We start from the raw sequence: 22,033 nt of genomic DNA, 5'->3' as shown, positions 1-22,033 counted from the left end.
CTCTCTTCTTGCAAGGATGATCTATGATAGTGTTTCTCTTTTGAAAAATACATACTTACATTATGTCTGACTGGGTTGTACGGTTGTTTCTAATATAGTAATCGATTTGTGTCAGATGGAGCAGTTTTTTACTGTGTCTAATCATTTTTATGTCCTATTAGGTCAATTTTACAGTAGGGGTCTGCTGAATACCATATTTGTAGTCAGCCAAATACTGAACAGTTTGTCCATTATTCGGCCGAATACTTGCTTTATTTAATAAATCATAGTACAAGCTTGAAAACACTTTTTAAAAAATAGCACTATTTTAAATGTGCTTACATGCTTCATTTATTTCTCTTCATCTTTATCAAAGTACCATCCTTATTTAAGGCACACATTCTAGAAAAAAGATTAACAAAACAGCAGGGACAAAATGTACAAACAGATGTTTTATATGCAAAACAAGTACTACTCAAAGTGTTAGACTTCACAAAAGTGACAAAGCTAAGTTGCAATGAACAAAATGGGAAGTTGCAAAGTAGCTCAGTCAAAAAATGTGTTTCGGACCTTCTTTTCAGCACACATAGAAATGTATAAATGGTTTCTATCCACCTGTGCAGGACGCAAGTCATGAGTGCATGTGAGGTGAGTGGGCTCCATCTCCTGACTAGCCATCCTCCTACGCCACAGTAGGCCATATGTAGGAAAGGCCTCTCCCAGACAGGTGATAGGGTTGGATTAGAAAAGGCTGATATGTGACTGAATCCAGTGCAAACCCTAAAAGCTCAGAGAAGGACTTTGCCTGCTGGGCAGTTGGTCAATTCCACCGAATCTCAATCCACATCCACCTTCCCCACCACTTCTCACCACATTGGAAGATGCACAGTTCTATGGCCTTTTCTGTGTCTTCAACTCTTCTATCCTCGACCCCATAACACCAGCAGAGTGTCCTCTGTCTCTCTCCGTCCACAAGTGTCTCATCTCACACACGGTTCCATGTCTTTTCCAGGACAGTAATTACTTCAAAGCAATTACTTTGAAGATGCACTTTGATTTTTTTTTTTTTTGGAGGGGTTCCTCCATACTCCCTTCCCCTGCACTATTATCCCCTCAAACCCCCCACCCCGGTTTACCCCATAACCTACAACTACATGTATTTTTGAAGTATGTTTGAAGTAATTACTTCAAAGTAATTACTTTTCGTGGGCACAACAGGAGACCTTCTCACACATTTCATGGTGAAATAGATAGGCCAATAATGTAGTGGAGTTTTATCTAACACGGATCGGGAAATGTCAGCCACATCTTGCACTGGCTGTCAAGCAACTGACTCCTCTCTTGGCCTTTTTATCTATAACGGTCTGTCCACCAGTTGTGAAGTCTTCCAATTTCCAAACCTCTACCCCCTCACCAATTTCAACACCAAAACATAGCTCTCTGACTATGGCCAATTCAAACAAGGCTATCACACAAAACCCTCTATACTCCCTCTGGAAGACTGACTATGGCACTGAAGAGATTTCCCAACATAGAGTTCCTCTTAGAGGGCTACATATAACTGACTACTTCAGCCCTACAGGTCTACACTACCTCTTGTGAATTGTTAAACAGGTGTCCATAGCGTTTTTCCATCTAAACAAGTCATGCACACCTCTCCTTCTCTCCAATACAGAAGCATATGTACCTTAGTCTCAGGAATGCTGTCAGACAATGTTCAATTCCATTCTACACTCCATATTTGACTCTCCAAGTTGTTAAGTCACATTAATCTGACATGTCCAAGTATTCGGCAACAAGAAACTATTCGACCAGAGTCAAATACATTTTTTTTTCATCTGGAATTTGGCTGAATACTTACTCAAAGCGAAACTTGGTAACCACTATTTTAACGATGTTGTGTGCCATTTTCCAATCATTTTAGTGTTTCCACTAACTTCCTTTCAGCTTGCTATAATGACTGATATGTTGTCAGTGCTACCTTGGGATCTAACATATTATGGGCTAACTTTAATATTGTCAGGCATGTCCTACCATTCCATGATGGCTCCACTGATGTGATTTAGTTAGGAGGCAGTGGCCGAATGGAATACACACTCTGAGTCACAGAGTAGCTCATTGTTATGGACTGGTACCTGTGTCATCATATTCTTCAACAACTCGAGTATGGCACATAGAAACATCGGTTTTTCAATCAGTATGAAAACAAAAGAAGCTCTTACAGCCACATTCAACAGCCCACTCCCAAATTTACAATTGTATCGTCTTAACCTAAAAGATGACACTATAACAGAGCTTTCACCATGATGTACTCTTTCTGCCTCATGGAGCACCTAGTTACAGCCTGGCAAAGTCTGAGGATCCACTTGCATAGTATGCCAATGGCACACAGTTCTATCTCAGGATGGGGTGCACTGAAGACACACACACATTGTGTATCATCATCTCAAGGTATAGACCATACCAGTTGGATGGTCTGTATGCATCGTGGACTGAAACATGGCAGCCAAGGAAGTGTCCATCCGGAACCCCAGCAAATTCCCTTTCAAAAGGGGCTTGTCTTCTCAAACATTCCAGAAATTAAAAGGATATGCCTCAGTGCTTTTCTTGCACTACGAACAGCTCCTAAAACAAGCACTGTGAAAGCCAATTGGCCTGACTTTTCAATAGGTGGAAGAGCTGCTTTTCTTTGTTAAGCGCTGGGTTAACATCTGTGGTCTTGGTTAGTCGATGAGTTACTTTTTGTTTGCTTCTGTAAATCAGACAATGAGTAGTTTGTTAAATGGGCAGGTGTGTGTTATGATGTGCTAGTGGGTGGATGGATAAAGATTGGGGGTGGAGGGATTGGTCAACATGAGTTTATGATAAACTCAACTGCATAGATTTCACCAGCTGCTGTGATTCCCACTATGTCTGCAGTGCCTAGAACCCTCCCATGAACACACAAAGTATCCCATCCAACAAGTGACAAGAATGCAAAACTGCAACCCCAGCACTGATCACACTAAAACCTGTGCAACCCAGGCACATGATCACCCACTCGTCTCAGCCAAAAAAAGCAGACACAGCAGCAGACATGAATCCTGCATTGGAAGGAGGCCTCACCCCTGGCAGTGCTATGTAGCCAGGCACAACATAACTCACTTCAGTCCCTTCTGGCAATTCTGAAAGAGACAAACCTGTGTAGGTGGTCACCCTAATGGTTCAAGAACTCCCCAAAATGCATTGGTTCCAACAAGCCAGTATCTTATCCCTGTCCTTCACCATCCCATGGAGGGTCCGGGATCCCAACAACCTGGCTCCTCTGACTTCTGGCAGAACCTCCCTGCTAGTTCATTCCTAAACCCACTCCCGACCCGTGTTTACCCAAACCTTGCCATTCCAGGAGGTGACCAGAGGTTCAGCATGCCCGATCCCCTAAAGAGAATGTCCACAACATCTCTAAGGAGCCCTAGCAGTACCGGAAAGCATACATAAGCACAGCATATTAGCACAACACGCGTAGTGAAGAGGGTCAGGATGAAGGCCAAAGGAGTTTGAGACACTCAGTTTGAAAGGGGGAACAGATGAAGGGCAGGGTTCAAGTCGAGGGATCAAGTGGGTGGACGGTGTCTGCCCACATTTTTGATAGAGAGGGTGGACGCCGTCCCCCTGTCTGTTTAAGGAATCAATTAAAAAAAATAACAATGGGCAGCAGCTGTTGGCATGGGCGTAATTTTAGGGGGGACAGGTGTGTTTGCCCCCCCCCCAACTTTCATGGCACACCATTTTGTCCCCATTCATTTGGCTGGGGCACCTTTTCTTCAGATATCATGTCCCCCCCAACATTTTCAGCAAAGTTACTCCACTGGCTGCTGGGAATCGAACCCCGGCCATACGCCTCTAAAACGAGATGCTTAAGCACAAGCACAGCCATCGTGCTGGGTGGAGCTGCACAATGTCTCATATTAACATCTTAGTACATTTTATACTAAAGCAGCAAGGTAATATGGACACCTTTTCTCCTGGCAAATGCTTTTTTTTTGTTGTCATGGGTGGTTTTTTCAATAGTGAAAGACAACCTGAATGACGTTTGCATATTTCACTTTGACGTCCCATGACGTCACTTCGCAATGCGTGTCCGAGCCCTCCACTTTTTCTTAGGACTCGAGCCGTCATAAAGGACAAAGAATGAAAGTCCCGCTGCCCGACCGAAAGTGCACTCAGAGGGATAGGTCAGAGCAAAAGGGGCAAGATGGCGGAGCAACGCCACTCGATGAATAGCAATATATATCAGAGCAACAACGTGGCCGACGTGCACCATAGTGGCTGTGAACCCATACCAGCACTGTGTAACAGCTGCCACTCAAATAACATTAGTAACATGTGAATACATGTGTCTAGGCTGTGCCCTTTCCTTTTTTGTGTACACTAAGAGCATTGCAGTACAAACAAAGCTAGGCACAGTCGTTAGGAAAGTGCTAATAAATGCGCGACTACACAAACACCTGCCTTTAAACTCCAGTCGCAAGATACTACTCGCTCATTGTGTTTCCATAATGGAAATGTGTCATGCCGAAAATGTTTGCAATGTGAGATAGCGACTCTTCACAATGAGGACAATTAAAAATTAAAACACGCTGTGTTTCCTGCCAGATAATATTTGGAGAGCTTCTCAAAGCACCTCATTCCATTGTTATGGAAACATTGCCAAGGAACTCATTAGTGTGACAGGCACGACAACAATTTCAATACAACTGCAAATGTAGTCATTTTGGGAAAGTATGAGAAGTAGCACAATGAAACAACTCATGCATTCAAACAACGGAGGTTCCTTTCTCACAATCCAAAGTCGAGAAAAACTCAAAGCACATTTCTCGGCATAAGGACCGGTGCTTGCTGCACAAATGGGCAAATGAACATTTTGCTGCCATTTTTCCTGGCAACAGAACTAGGTTCATGACTTGTAGCTGTAACTTGGCACCACCTGATTGTGGTCCCTTATGGCAGGGATCTGCAACATGCGGCTCTCCAGATGTTCTGGGCTATGACTCCCATGATCCCTCCCCATTCACTATGTTCGCTAGGGCTGATGGGAGGTGTAGTTCAAAACATCTGGAGAGACAGAGATACAGACTATTGCCCTAGTGACATGCCTACTATTGCACTCCCCTAGAACGGCCGTTGAACCGCCCTGATTCTGGATGTGGACTGTACAGAGTGACATTCGCGCCCACCGAGGAGGTTGCACACCAACAGTCATATGTATTAATATTGTGACCAACCCCAGCACCCAGGATGCCTATGGGTGCTGGGATCCAGGATGGTAGGATCAGCTTTGATGGAATTACTATGTGTGCAATGCTCCTTTGAAGACCCCCTTAGGTGCGCCTGAATGATGACCAGTGGTGGGGATTACGAGCCCTGTTTTCATAGAAAATACAAGTATTTAACATAAAATATAAGCAGATATAGCTTTTGACTGGGCCTGGAAACAATAGTTTAACTCAAACGGGGGCTCAGCATAAAAAGGTTTGATTACCACTAATTTAGAGGCCAAGGTTACACATGCATGGCCAGCGGTTCAAGGCTTGTTGCAGAAGGCTGTCGCAGATATACAGAGATGAGATATGCAGGCTACGCTCACGCTCGTCAAGTGGATTTCCAGAGAAGCCCCTTGAGTTGAATTTATTCCCTTAGTGCACTGCAAATCAGCTCCTGGTCGGAAAGCTTCACGTCGGCTCCACGGCCACACTCATAATGACCTAGTAAGGCTGGAGATTTACTATTTAGCAATCCCAGCCTCTCAGCAAGGACAGAAAATCCTAGTGCTAAAAAACCTCAACGCCATCCAAAGGACGCTGTCTTTTCTTTCAGGGGGCTTTTGGCACTCAGCATCTTACATGAAGGATGTGGAACAGTTAATACTAGGATATTAGTTGCTGTGTTAATATCTCCAACCCAGGAGCGCTCGGATGTGGCGGCGCGATTCAATGCGAGCTGCCAACGCATCCTGCTGATTTTCATTAAATCGGTTGAGCGGGGGCCCAGCGTGGAATTATTAAACTTCTTTTATAGGCAGATGACTAAAGAGTCTTGTCTATTTGCAGTGATCACACTCCATCTTCATTATTTGATATACAAAAGCTTCCGTAGTGTGCTCTTTTATTGCCCATGGACTAAGAAATTGACCGTGACAAAAGGACAGTGAGGAGTACAAAAGGGAAAAGCATTCATTGGATCCAATCTATTTTAGCCTCAGAGGAACTTTGGTTGACATTTCAGAAGAAAAACAAGATACACTTGTGTTAACTAAAGACAGTAAATCACAGTGACTCAAGCACTGACACAATCTCACATGGTACGACGGGCAAATTACAGAAAATGTTCCCCGGTACAATATTGTATGCTATTTCCACTAGGGCAAACATTGCCCTTGTGAAAATACAAAAGCAGGTATTGTGACAGTCATGTGGCTAATCATTGCAAGCCCGAAGATGTGAACCCACCCTTAGCCCCTGCGCATGAGCAGATGGGGCCTGACCTTGTAAGCACGGAAACCAGAGAAATCATATGCAAGTAACTGCGCGCATGCAATGATGATAGCTGTACATTTTATTTTGTATGACAATCGGCTGTGCAGAGAATCCTGTGATACACTCTTGGGTAAATAAATTGATACATTGTTTTTTTGTTGTTGTTTTTTTATAAGCAAGTGCTGGTAATAACCAGAGGTTTGCGAATAGGCCCTTACTGTTCCCTGCAACTTGCACTGCAAACCTACCATAATAACGCAGGTAGGGTGCCAATGATTGTTTGCACCAGAGCAGTTTTTGTCCCAGGTCAATCACTTTGCAAAATTGCAATTCACTGGTGCACAATATCAGCTTCGCGTATAACACGAACCTAGCCTTTGATGGGTCACATTTCCTGGTGCAACTTTTAATAATTGAAGCACTTTGCATTAAAATCAGATGTTGATGATGAAAAATAAATATGTATTGCTTCATGCAAATACTGCTTAACCCGCTCAACTCTATTTTACCAAAGAACAGTATCTTTTTTTTTAAGTACTTGAAGTAAGTCGCAGTAGCCCTCAATCTATGGAAATTGTTTGATGCACACGTGTTACTGGCATTTTTTCATTTGAATGTGTTCATATGGGGAGCATCTGGATCAGTTAAACCAACAGTACACAGCTACATAGAAATGTAGCAATGGATGGAAACAGCAATAGGGGCGACATTGTTACATAACTGCATCAGATGATGATTATTCAATTTTCACATCAGCCTTTATGGTCATGTAATGCATTTATGATTAGCTTTACAAGTAATTTAGATATTATGAATTGATGTAGAGCCATAAAGTAGATGCGTGCAGTGTATATGGCATCAGGCATGGTTGGGTGAGTTGGGGGGAAGGTGTAGTGGACACTGGCCACTTCTTCAGTTCGATAAAAATGAAAGGGCCAGCTTCTAGCTTGGGCGATGGCACCATAGGGTAGACAAGTGAAATTGTGCACGCATCTGGAGGATGGGCATGTGTGTTCAACTGTGGTTAGGCTGCAATTGGTTGAGGGAGATGGTCCACACAAGGCAAGAATGGCTGGTTAAAAACTGAGTACCATCTGAAGCGGAAAGAAGGAGCAGTGCTGGAGGATCCTGAGGAGGCTTTAGTCCAGTTTCTGGAGGGCTCATATTATGAGAAGGGTCTGGAGAGTGTGGAAGGGGAGGGTCCACCTCATTGATGTTGAGTGGGTTGTGGTTATAGAAGGCCGCTGTCACAGTGAAGAATGTGAAGAACTGGATTTCAATGTTCAATGATGAATCAATGTTGAATCACAGTAATTGGTCCCAGGGAATGTGTTGAGGAGAGAACAGAGTTAGTAGGAAAGCATTGGGAAATAGATTATTGTACCTTTGGCAGTGTGGAGCTTAAAACAGTGCAGTGTCCTCATGTAAAGATTACTTGAAGGTCAATCAATCACACCAGCTAGAGGTGAGGGTAGTCAGAGGTGAAGTGAGGAGAATTTGGGTGCCGTACGCTAAGAAGTAGTAGAAGAAACTAAACATGTGGATCATGTGATTGAGAAAGGTCACATAGAAGGAAAAGAACAAGCAGGCACAAATGCAGAGCTATTGCTGGAGCACGAGGTGAGTGCCTGGGCCGTGAAGTGTTGATAATTTGGGTATCTTACATGAAGATGTGGTAGAAGAAACTGAATATGTGCACCATGTGATTGCAGAAGGTTACGTAGAGGGAAAAGAGCAATAACAAATGCAGAGATGTGGGTGGAAAGGGAGATGAGCCCGGACACAAAGTTATGTGCTAAGAGAATGGGATGACCAACTGTTTTAAAGGCCCCCGTGGGCTCACAGTGAATGAGAATGCATGTGGGATGGTTGTGGCGAAGCCCTCAGAGACATTGCAGACATCCATTTCTGTGGAGTTAAATTGGGAAAACCTGATGGCAGAGGTCATGCTTTTGAAGAACTAGGTGACTCTGTTGAAGAACAGCCTTTCAATGCTTTTAGAGAAGAGTTTGTGGTGGAAGGCTAGGGTAAAGTATTATTGATATAGGTTTGGCGGGCACTGCAGGTTGCTTCTTTAGTACGCACATACATCTCTGATGTTGATGTTATTTGACACATAGAGCAAAACATTATGCAGAATTCAGACTGTACAATCAATACCTTTTTTGTAGTCCTTTTATACTGCTTCCTTAAACTATATTATTTTACCACCTACTTACGTCGTTCAGGTTTATTTAAACTTTCCAAAACCTGGCAAGCCAGATGATAGCGCCCAGAAGTTTAATCTGTTCATTCCATAAAATAAAAATTCCCTACCATGCACCTACCCACCGACCAACATGACTTATGTTAACAAGGTCCACCTTCATTAATGAATATTTGGACTGCACCTATTGTTTAATCAACTTTATCCATCAACACAGGTTACTGTCCTAAGGGTCCGCAACTTCCACTTGGCCTCTCTTTAGATCTTTGTTTGCTCAATGCATGGGGGGACTCGACTACTGCCTTCTGCGTTAAACTACAAACAGAATGTATTAACCGAGCTGTAGGTGTGGTATCATTTTTCAAACATATCACTATAAAAATCAAACTAAAAACAGCTCACACTGTTGGAACAATATCCTAAGGTACATTGAATGCATTGCTTAATAAGAGCCAACATCATCAGAAAGAGTGAGTGAGTGAGTGAGTGAGTGAGTGAATGAGTGAGTGAGTGAATGAGTGAGTGATTGGGTGAGTGAGTGAGCGAGTACGTTTAGAATGTATTTTGAAAATATTCAATTGCTTTTAGAAGTCGATGTGACTGTTCCCTTGGAAACTCGCATTTTCTAAAGGAGGCACACATTGGTATTACAAGAACATGGTTTTTAATACTATTGTTAGCCTTTGCTAATGCAGTTCTATGTCTCTCTTTTCACTGCACTGTAAATAACAGCTCCCACAAAGACTGCACCTGTGGATCCTTTTTCCAGTGACATTCCCCACTGCATCCACTCAATGCTTTCCATCGGGAACAGTGCCACGAGGTTCAGACGAGTGCTATGCAAATCCTGCACAACCTAATATATAATTCAGCTACCCGTTCATCCCCAAAAATGTTGATGACCGCCTCAGGTTTGTTACGCACACATCATACAAGAATCTTCTTGTACCTACCCAGGCTGCCAACCTCTTCCAAAGATCTTTCCAACACCTGCCGCCTCGTAATGTTTAAGATGAATGTCTCATGGTGAACTGACAGAACATGACCATCAATCTGGGTATGTATGGGCCGATGGTCCAGATTTAATAGACTGGGTCTGATTGTCCTAATCGATTCACACATTGGACGATTTCACCAGGTGGAAGCACAACTTCCTGCAGAACCTTTGAATCTGAGTCTATGATTTGAGTCCCTTGCATCTGCGACTTTGGTTTAACATCTAAGAATTCCAAAGGGGTGTCTTGTATGGGGAGCTATGAGTTCCAATTGGTTCCTCGTCATTGATTCTAACAGCCCCTCAGGTCTGCTATGACAAAGCCCATAAATATGGAAAGTGATCACTTTTGCCTATCAATAACTAATTGATTGAAGCTGTCCCTGCTTTACCTTTTCAAGGCAACTCATGTTGGTGGCATTAAAAATGGGAGCGATTCACCACAGAGACACTCCAAGTAAAAATAATGAGGGAGGGTCTCTTTTATTGCTACGAGATTGGAAACACTAGATCGAATATACTCATTTCTGGTGCTCAACAGTATTATCATTGTTGCCTTGACTACTAATATGCACCTCTTGCCAAGGAATACAAAACATGCCTGGTATGAAAAGCATTGTAATTTCTCTAAGCAGAATCTATTAAAGATATTAAAAGATTGCGACGCAACTCCTGAGCAAAGAAGGACAGTTTGACACAATATCAATGGAGCTAAACTAGAATACTAACATGAATCATGGGAAGGCCAGTACCTCACAGGAATCTAGACAGGTGAACTACGCTCAAGATGTTTTGATTGTGAATTTTTCTGAACATCACTGGTTTGTTTATGTTTCCAGAGTATATGAAAGTCATTTAACTCAGCTGACAAACCTTTAGGAGTAATTTCGTAGTTCAGAATCATTAGAAAGTAACATATTTTTAACTGAGTCAATTGAAGAATTAAGGTTCTGGAAGCTCATAATACACCCGTCCCGTGGGGAGTCCCAGGAGACATTCCTAAAATGTCCCCCAACATTTGGGCCCCTTTGTTGTTCTAGTTATTTAAAAACATTTGATAACTAGAACTGCTCTGGCAACTTGTTCTATGTCTGGTGAAGTCCCAGTTTTTGAGAAGGGCCTGTAAACAGATCTAAGCTGTTATACTGTTATAGACCATATTCATTGAGTGACATCTCACTAAAGGTAAAGGGTACATTGCTAGTGTCAGGACTTTGGTCCCGGGTTGAATCTAATAATATAATATCAGACTCACAGCCAGGTTTTCACTGGAATTTTGCTGGGAACCGTATGCCAAAGTTTAAACTTGTTGTTGGCCATCAACAAATACTATTACAACAAAAAGGTGTGCTGTAGTTGCAGTTTTGGGATTTGTCGATGTCCTTCGACAGGGTGAACAGAGCTTTGTTGTGGTTTATCCTTTGTAATTTGAGTATAGATACAGTGAAATAAAGTGTTTGCAACTTTGTGTATGGATAAAATACAAATGACTTTGACACAGGGTTGTGCAAGGGCCCCTTTACCTTGTAATACATATGTAGATAGTCTAGGGAAACATCTTTTGAATAGGGCAGCTGCATGTCTATTTTCTTCAGATGACCGACACCATAGCTAGCCTATATTGATGACATGGTTTTAATGACTAGACCCATAAAGGCTTTTAAAAAAACTAGTGGATGGTTACTTAGAGTTTATGTAAATGTGATTAATTAATGTAAATGCTGTGAAATCTTTTAGTATGCTTTGCAATAGAATTCAAAGTTGCCCATCTATTTATGTTGGGAAGAGAAAAAGGAAAGATTAACATTCTTTTACTATTTGATAGTGTGGTCCCATGAAAAGAACAAATGCACTGCATAGGTGGAACAAATAGCATCATTGACGAAGCAAGCTTATTCATGAACCTTTTGCTTACCATCCAAATGTAGTGACAGAGCAGTGCCTCCTACACTTAAGGTAAATCAGATTAAGAATGGAGGTGTTTCATTATATGGGCTGGCAGCAATGTTATCATGGTTCCATATCACATGGCAAGGCCACGCTTTCACAAGCAAATATACAGGATTTACTTGCCCTTGAGAGCAGACTAAACTCAAACTGGATAAACAATATAACTTTAAAACTTAGGGGCCGATTCATGGAACAAACTTGTGCCGAAAATCTTCGCGCAAGCATGCGCAAGCATGCGCAAGCGGAAAAAAACAGGCGCACGCGCACGCGTGCGATTCATGGAAGTCCCTGCGCATGTTCACCGCGGGATGTGCGCCAAACCCATGCATGGCGCACAAGTCACTGCAACATCGCGAAAGGCGTGCGCGACGCGCACAGTGAAAGCGCACAACCTCAGCGCACACACCAGAAAGTGGGCGGGACATGGGGCGTAACGCGCGGAATGGGGAACAACACGCGAAAATAAGGGCGTAACTGGGGATGTACTGCAGGGAAGCAGACGGAACGCCCACACGCACTCGAACCACACGTATTCATGGAATCGAATAGGGCAAAGCCACGCACAGCCAAAGACACGCACAAGCTGAAACACGGCCGCCACACGAAGGCAGGCGGTAGAGTCCCAGCGCATCAAAAAAGTGGCGCGCGGGAAGTCAAAAACGCGATTGAGCGGGGTACGTGGATTTCAGGGGTGCGCGAGAAATTCTACACACGATTGGCCTGGGTACGTGTATTACAGGGGTGCGCGAGAAAATCTACACGCGATTGGTCTGGGTACGTGGATTTCAGGGGTGCGCGAGAAATGCTACACGCGATTGGCCTGGGTACGTCTATTACAGGGGTGCGCGAGAAAATGTACACGCGATTGGGCTGGGTACGTGGATTTCAGGGGTGCACGATAAATGCTACACGCGATTGGCCTGGGTACGTGTATTACAGGGGTGCGCGAGAAAATCTACACGCGATTGGGCTGGGTACGTGTATTCCGGGGGTGCGCGAGAAATTCTACACTCGATTGGCCTGGGTACGTGTATTACAGGGGTGCGCGAGAAATCCTACACGCGATTGGGCCTGTGCGAGTGGGGCAGTGTATTACGTGGGTGTGCGGGAAGTTGAAGAGGTGAATTGCCAGTGTGGGTCCTCCCAGGTCTCCCCTCTACCCCCTCCACGACCTCTGCAGGCAGCCCACACCACAGGGGACTACCCTGCACCCCTGGTCATGTCCCGCAGGCAGCCCATCCACCATGGGCATGCCCCCCAGCCAAGCCACATGTCCCCTTGCACCCCCACCCCCCAGCACTGTGGGGCACCTGCCAGCAGGCCCCCAACCATGTCCCCTTGCACCCCCATCCCCCAGCACTGTGGGGCACCTGCCAGCAGGCCCCCAACCATGTCCCCTTGCACCTCCACCCCCCAGCAGGCCCCCACTCATGTCCCCCTGCACCCCCACCCCCCAGCACTGTGGGGCACCTGCCAGCAGGCCCCCAACCATGTCCCCTTGCACCCCCACCCCCCAGCAGGCCCCCACTCATGTCCCCCTGCACCCCCAGCACTGTGGGGCACCTGCCAGCAGGCCCCCAACCATGTCCCCTTGCACCCCCACCCCCCAGAAGGCCCCCACTCATGTCCCCTTGCACCCCCACCCCCCAGCACTGTGGGGCACCTGCCAGCAGGCCTCCAACCATGTCCCCTTGCACCCCCACCCCCCAGCAGGCCCCCACTCATGTCCCCTTGCACCCCCACCCCCCAGCAGGCCCCCACTCATGTCCCCCTGCACCCCCACCCCCCAGCACTGTGGGGCACCTGCCAGCAGGCCCCAACCATGTCCCCTTGCACCCCCACCCCCCAGCAGGCCCCCACTCATGTCCCCCTGCCCCCAGGTCCTGACGAAACGCAATCATGGCAGTAATGGGCAGCATACCCAGCACAAACACCCAGCCAAGGATTGCATCCACCCACATAGTAGATGCAATTACATGATACAACCCCAATGGCAAGTATGTAAATGAACACATGTCCTTCACACACACATACACAATGGGTGCAAGTGAATGTCAAAGCCCATATCATGACATGCATGAAACCAATGAGAAAATACCACAAATGTAAGTAATAAATATATGTATTAAAGATGAAAATGAAGTAAAGAAAAAAAACACACAACAATGGGGATGACAAAACAAATGGTCCATGTCCGAGAACTAATAGAAAAAATCAAAAAACAAAGGAATCCAAAAACTAATGTAGTCCAAAGCAAAATAATGGGGGGAAAAAATAAGGAAAAACCATTGCCTCATGGTGAACAGAAATATAAATCCAACAAATGTTTTCCAAACATCAAACTATGTACAAGAATATCCCAGGGTCCATGAGCCCAACACCATAAATGAAACCTACTACTACTAACTAATGAAAAAAATATATACAGAAAAGTGGCCATTGTCCGAGCGGTCCAAAAAAAACTTAAAAAATAAAGGAAACCTAACACTAACTAACTAAAGAACTATATACAATGGCAGCGGGCAAGTCCTGCGGCTCACTCTGTGATGCTGCCGGCCAGGGCATCATCGAACTCCATGTCGATGTCCCGGAGGCGGGACTCTGTCCTGGCCCCGAGGTCTCGCAGGGACAACCCCGTGTCCCGCTCAAACTCCCTGCGAGCTTCCTCAAGGCACTCAGCCCGCCTCAACGCCCGACGCATGGAGAACTCCGCCCTGACCATGGTGAGCCGCTCCTCTTCCGCCCGCTGCCGCTCCGCACCTATCCGCTGGACCAACAGCTCCCACACGGAAGACACTGCCATCCCAGGGTTCTCCTGCCCTTCGGCCGATGCCTGCCCCTCTGATCTTGATGGCCCCGAACCATGATGCCTCCCACGTCGAGCCTGCTGCTGCCTCCGACGCCACTGCCTCTGCCAGCACGTCGGCATCCAGGCTGATGGAATCCACCGATGCCGTCGTGCACGTGCCCTGCCAGATGATGCCGGCACATCCTCCATCTGCAGGGGGACAGTTGCTGGTGTGTCCACCCCTGCTGGACCTTCGACTCCCGACTGTGGCAGGGATGGGGTCCCCACCGAGCTGGCTGCGTTGGTCGGGGCAGGTCCACAGGGGGCCCTGGTGGCATCTGGGCCGGAAGACGGCATGGAGCACGACTGGCGCATAGCCCCCACAGAGGAGGAGAGGGTCGCCAGAAGGCCACACACATGTAGGAAACCCCCGACCATGGCGGCTCCCAAATGGTTCACGTACGCACGGTGCTCTTCGTGATGATGTGCATGCTCCTCCTGGGAAGCATGCACCTCATCACGAATGCCAGTCGTGCGCAACGCGACACCAATCAGGACCCTCTCCACACGGCCAGGGGTCCCCTCGTCCGCAGGTAGAGGAGTGTCAGATGACATGGACATCTCCCCTACCTGCGGACGGGCCTGGGATGGGGCATCCCTGCTGGTGCATGGTGGTGCAGTCACAGTGTCAGGGACAGTGACATGCACAGGCACCTCCACGGCGACCTGTGCTGCCTCCTGCCCCTGGCCCTGGACTGCACCACTTGCACCAGCGGGGATGCCCCCACCAGGCCCCATGTGTGGCTTAGTAGCGGCCTCCTCCCCCTCTGTGGAAACCACCAACCTGGATGTCTCCACGCCGTCTTCCGCCGGTGCAAGCCCCTGTGGGGGCTCACCCACCCCTTCCGCTGCAGCCGTGGCGGCATCCCCGCCGCTCTGCTCCACAGCGCCTTCTCCGCCCTCTTCTTCACTTGCCACTGTGTAGAGGGAGACATAGAACACAAGCATCAGGGTACTGTACAATGGTCCCCTAGACAGGAAGCAACAGCAGATGAGTGGCACTGTCATACATCACTTCCATCATGTCCCTCCACAACACATGGGTCAGTGCAGGCAAAACACATACAGTAACAGGCATGGCGCATGCCATGGACATTGGCATACATGACCAAGGGACTCATGATTCATACAATGTTGGTTTTAAACTCACATGCAACATGGGTCTTGCCATCACATGCACACACCTCACCGTAGTTCCATCCATCTGGCCTCGTACACCACAGACGCAGTGGATACAAGGATGACTAGGCTGCATCAGTGAATCTGAACATTGTCACAGACATGTGTCATGCATCCATGGCATTTACAAGTCACAGACACGCAGGTCAGACACACACACATGGACACCATACGTGTACATGGGACCAGCACCCATCCCTCACCCCCACCCATGTCCAGGAACAGAGACTGCCATGCTTCCATGTGTCCATTCCGCACAGAGCCCCCCATGTTGCAATAGAACACATCACTGTACTCACATGCCTGACCATGATGTCCCTGCACACACACATACATACATGGCCTATGTCACACATACAGGCAGGTATCAGACAACCAGCACACTGCAACATGCCCTGTCTCACACAGCAATGCTTGGCCACTTACCGGCCAACTCCAGATGGGTCTGCCTCCGAAGGATCTGGGCGTGGAGCGCTGGGTCTACGCGTTCCAGGACCCTCATCTGGATGTCACTCAGGCGTGCCCGGCCCCCCTCCGCTAGGCGCCGGGCCTTATTGAGGGTACTGGACCTCAAGTCCTCCCAGCGCTTCTTGATGTGCTTGATGTCGCGGGTTGCCACCCCCTCCGCGTTGATGGCAACCACTACATCGTCCCAGATCCTCTCCCGTCCTTCCTTGTTGGCGCGTGGTCTTCCGAAGAGGGCATCATAATGCCCCAGGACATGCTCCACCAGGACACCAACTTCCTTCTCACTGAAGCTGGTGGCCCTCTGCCTCTCTGGCTGGGGGTCGCCACTGGTCTCAGATGGTGCTTGCCCCGACATGGCGACCCCCGAGGCAGGCGTGGGTGGGCAACTGGGTCCTGGGGCTGGGCTGTGGAGCGATGGTATCCCAGTCGGGAGTCTACTGTTCCAGCAGGGGTGGACACAGCAACTGGACCCCTGCAGATGGCTGATGTGCAGGCACCAAATGGCAGGGCACGGTGGCAGCAGGCAGGCAGGCAGGCAGCAGCAGCAGATGGCACGTGGGAGGCTGCTCGGGGCACTGGGGGGCAGTGATTCGGCCTTCTGGGCAGGAGCGTGGTCTTCCGTGTGTATTCGCGTGGCCAGCTTGATACGGAGTGATTTGGCACGTGAAAAATCTGCACGTCAGCGTGTAATTCGAGGAAAGGCCCTTAGCGCGTAAGCGCGTCTGCACGCATACGCATTTTCATTGGACCAAAGGCCCGCAGCGCGTGAGCGCGTCTGTGACGTGACGTGCGAGGGTGTATCCCTCATTGCACGTGATGACAGAACACACGTGGATTTCAACCAATCGCGTGTGAAAGTTCACGGCACCCCGGAACACACGTACCCAGGCTAATCGCGTGTAGAATTTCTCGTGCACCCCTGTAATACACGTACCCAGCCCAATCGTGTGTAGATTTTCTCGCGCACCCCTGAAATACACGTACCCTGCTGAAATCGCGTGTAGAATTTCTCGCGCACCCCTGAAATACACGCGCCCAGGCTATTCGCGTGTAGAATTTCTCGCGCACCCCTGAAAAACACGCGCTCAGGCTATTCGCGTGTGGAACTTCACGCGCACCCCTGAAATACACGCGCCCAGGCTATTCGCGTGTGGAACTTCACGCGCACCCCTGAAATACACGCGCCCAGGCTATTCGCGTGTGGAACTTCACGCGCACCCCTGAAATACACACGCCCAGGCTAGTCGCGTGTGGAACTTCACGCGCACCCCTGAAATACACGCGCCCAGGCTATTCGCGTGTGGAACTTCACGCGCACCCCTGAAATACACGTAGCCCGCTCCCCCAGGCCCGATCGCGTGAAAAAGTTCACGCGAACCCCTGAAATACACGTAGCACGCTCCCCCAGGCCCGATCGCGTGAATAAGTTCACGCGAACCCCTGAAATACACGTAGCCCGCTCCCCCAGGCCCGATCGCGTGAATAAGTTCACGCGAACCCCTGAAATACACGTAGCCCGCTCCCCCAGGCCCGATCGCGTGAAAAAGTTCACGCGAACCCCTGAAATACACGTAGCACGCTCCCCCAGGCCCGATCGCGTGAAAAAGTTCACGCGAACCCCTGAAATACACGTAGCCCGCTCCCCCAGGCCCGATCGCGTGAAAAAGTTCACGCGAACCCCTGAAATACACGTAGCCCGCTCCCCCAGGCCCGATCGCATGAATAAGTTCACGCGAACCCCTGAAATACACGTAGCACGCTCCCCCAGGCCCGATCGCGTGAGTGACTTCACGTGAACCCCTGGAATACACGTAGCCCGCTTGCCGTGCTGGTACAGGGTTGGCGCAGCCCTTTGTGCTGGATTGGGGATTTTGATGGCTTTTCCCTGCGCGGAAGGCGTTCTTGGGGGCGTAACTGGCGCTGCTGCAAGGTCGCTGCGCCACTATGCGCCACGGCTGGTTTTGGTGGCTGGAATCCATGAACGCTGTGCGCGGAAATGGGTTTTGGCGCACGCGGCTGGCGCAGGGATTCGCACGCGCACACTGTGCACCAGCCGCGTGCGCCACTTGTGCGCTGAATTCTATGAATTGCCCCCTAAATGTCTACAGTTAATGGTCTTATTTGCCTTCAATCAAGCAAAACATATGGTTATATGTATGATAAAAAACGATATATGAGGTTGGAGGAAGGGATTTTATTGTAAACAATATAAGATGACTTGCCTTTTATGCACTTGTGGTTTAATGAAGAATTGTATCTTTCCTGTGTATGAAATGTTCACCCAAAGAAGATTATTATGTGGTTACATTTTTGTCACTGGTCCTTACTTGTCAATTTGATAGGCGCGTAAATGAAACACTTGTTCTAAATGTTTTTGTTTTTGATTTGATGTAGTTTAACATGTAAACATGTAAACTTGTTGCACAGAAAGAAAACCTTAATCGTCAATATTCCGATGTCATACATAATTTAACAGCAATACAACACCACAATTAAAATTCCAAAAAGAGGGCAATTATAAGGTCCTGTTGTGGGATATTGTTACCCATGCCAATGCGCCCCACTGCACCCCTTTGCCAATGGGGAAAGAAACAGCCAAAAATGGATGTGCTATCCCCTGTGCGTGCAAAAATCTGCAAAACTGTGCATGGTTCACCATCACAAAAGGCTGCACACCCCTGCCACACACAGCCAAAGTTGGCTTAAAAACAGAACTCACTGCAGGAGAATGCCAGTGGATGTTGTTACATGTAACATGAAGCAAGGCCACAGAATTGGGCTAAAAAATGAAAATGCTTTTTAAAATACAGCTTCCGCAACCAATTGCAACCTTCAAAGTGCTGTTTTGGCGCTAAAATCCCAGCACTGAAGGAAAAGCTGAAGTAAAAGATTGTATGTGCTTTTTCCCTGAAGAAAGTGCAAAATCGCTTGTTTAAAAGTATGTTTTTGTGGAAAGGATTAATTATTCAAATGTCAAAATCCCCTTTAAACTGTGTTCATTTTCTCTGTTTTAATGAAGATGTAGGTAACTTCAAGTTAAAACACAGTCTTGAGTAATTACAGTTCTGCCTGGCAGTTCTCAGCCTAGGAAAGATGACACTTCATGTTAACACCTTGCTGCTACAGGAAGGCTTAATTGATGCTGGAGGTTCTCACATATTGACAACAATAAACTGATTAGGCATTCATCTGGGGCCCAGCCAAAGACAAAGGACAGGCTGAGCATTGACCCCTTCTGGGGAGGGGCAGGAAACTTCCCGCTATACCCCACCCTGATCAAAGAATGTGACAGCTGTTGTCTGTTGAAAGGAGAGAAAAAAAACTGCTCAAAGCAATCTGTTGTTTAAAAATGCATATTTGTGATCAAGTTTTGAAAACCTTTAACTTTGCAAAATGAAGGAGGACAAATTTAAAAATCGGTAGTTATAAATCTAATGTTATGCTCTTTCTGTGGAGAAGTCAGTGAACACTGTACTACACAAGGAACCAAAGTTACACCAAACCCCTAATTGTAGCAAAACTATTGATGCTGCAAATATGATATTGTATACCCATGTTCTAGGGGTAATCGCCCAGATATGTATTAAATTAGAAATTGTTAGGCCAAACCGTTTTGATTAAAATGGACAAAATTCCACAGAACGACAAAGACAGCTCTCACAGAGATGGGAATTGGACGTAAGGATAACTCACAAAATATATAATGTATGTGTCTGATTTTATTAGGGGGCATAATTATAGAAATGTGCATTTGTGCAAAAGTTAAATTGTGGTTCAAATCAATGTGGGAATTCCCAAAACACATCATAAAGATGACAGCTCTTTTCTGACTTCCAACCAGAACAAGGCAAGTGCCTTTGACCACTAACAGCCATAGGGGTGTGGTTTGAAATTCTGCCCCTACCATAAACTTTGTGATGTCACTTGGCATGATAAATATAGGAACTTCACCACACATAAGGACACACTGATTCCTGACTATCTCCTGATTTCCGCGCAGCGCTTTGTTCCTGACTTCTTCATCCTGTCCAGAACTTTTCATCTTGTCCTGATTCCAGACTACTTTGCAAAACCAAGCCCAGCAATTGCTGAACTCTTTTTCAGCTAGTCCCAAATCCAACCATCCTAAACTTCAGTAAAGAATAATTGTGATCCAGTCTGGCTTGCTACCATCATGCTTGCCTGCTGAAACTCGCCATCATGCTAATCTACCATGTCCAGTGACCAGAAGGGCCAATCCAATCCAAATCCAGTTGAGATGCCAGCCCAATTGACCAGAACCGCCCAGCTGACCATCCCGCCAGAGGTGCCATACTGCCGGTAGACCTGACCCGTGATGACCAGAACCCTGACAGTCCAATCTTAATTACAGTGGACTTTAAGTATAAACAGGAATTAGAGTAACCCATAGTATATTTGCATTGTCCTATCCCAATCTTCAACCATCCCATCTTTATCTTCAGAACCTCTAATATTGTCAGAACTAAATACTGAAGTATATTTGACCCATTTTTATTAACAATTACATAGTGAAATTATTAATAAAATAATAATAAATAAATATTATTTATTAATTTAAACATTTTTGCACACTTTTCACTGTTCACAAAGCCATTTCCAGTGGTCAGTTTAAAAAAGTGTCAATTTCCAAAAGTGCTTTTCTCTCTTGTTTGGGGGTGGAAGACAATATTCAAACATTGTACTCTGTTCCTTCATTCCTGAATACCTGCTACTTACTTACCTCTGGGTAGAATTGCTCTTAAAATGTGTGTTTGATTTGAATTTTAAAATAAATAAATAAATATTTACCTGTACAAACCAGCCTGATTCCTGGTCCAGTGTGACCTGGGGGATATTTTGAGACGGGTGTGATATGAGTCGTATATCACTCAGAATATTGAACCTATAGACACAATAAATGAGTATTTCATTTGTGCTTCACATGCTAGGCAAGACCCGGATGTGTGCCTGATTGAAATCCTTAACACTGTCTGGTACACAAATTACAGTAAAATGTTTTGACCTAACAGATACAATTATATAATACAATTAATAGAGATTATGGCTATTTCGCCATTATATAAAATGTCAGTGTAGTTCCCATGAACAGTTTGCCTCACTAAATGGATGTTTTTTATTTACCTGAGTAAGGCACATCTCATGCCCCTAGACAATTCGCTGCCAAAACGCTTAAGCCCACAAATTATCAAAATAATGTTGTCTCAAGGGCAGCAATCACAAACATTCAATCACGATATGCCATACATTTTCTACTGGTCCCTGCTCTTTACAATGTTCTCAACTGTCTTTCTTGGGACCCTCTTTCCTTCTGATCAAATGCATCTCTCCCGTATGCAGTATATTTAATATGAACCTCTGCAACTGCCGAGGCCAATTCTAGGCGTATAGATCAGATATTTAGGAATTTCAACCTGTCTACGCAAGACGGCAGAGTGGCAGGTTGTGGGAGAGTCAGTTTCTGGGAGGCTTCATGAATCACAGAGAGTAAGTATAGACCCAGCTATATGGCAAATGTGGGGGGAAGGAAATGTTCTGCTTCATGTTGTATTTTTGGTGGTTTGTGTTTTGGTGTAAAGGTTATCCATGATTTAGGTCATCAGTTTGAGTGGTTTGCTGGATAGGTCAGCTGAGCTTGCGGATGAAAAAAAAATTGAAAAAGAAAAAAATCAAGAAAAATGGTTTCCCTCTGAGTTAGGCAATTCAGCTTTGTTCATGGATGATTATGTATGGTTAACTGTATATAGGTGTTAACGGAAGAAACTAGCTTACATTACCGAAGGTGGTTTCCTAGTTTATCTCTTAGAGATGCATTCCTATATGGCAATGCTATAGAAGAGGGACCATGTGATTTAGAGATTGACCCTGTTAGTGAG

General features: G+C 46.3%; 1 protein-coding gene across 1 annotated transcript in view; it reads right to left on the bottom strand.

Annotated features, from left to right (window-relative positions):
• STPG2 (sperm tail PG-rich repeat containing 2) overlaps positions 1–22,033 on the bottom strand; it is a 2,646,564-nt gene that overhangs the window by 1,533,425 nt on the left and 1,091,106 nt on the right. The gene's annotated exons all lie outside the window — the stretch shown is intronic.

The sequence above is a fragment of the Ambystoma mexicanum genome, chromosome 6q (genome assembly GCF_040938575.1).
Source record: "Ambystoma mexicanum isolate Mex_15411 chromosome 6q, UKY_AmexF1_1, whole genome shotgun sequence".
Classification (NCBI taxonomy): domain Eukaryota; kingdom Metazoa; phylum Chordata; class Amphibia; order Caudata; family Ambystomatidae; genus Ambystoma; species Ambystoma mexicanum.
Note: the sequence above shows the minus strand (reverse complement) of the source record. Positions and strands in the feature narration are given on the sequence as shown.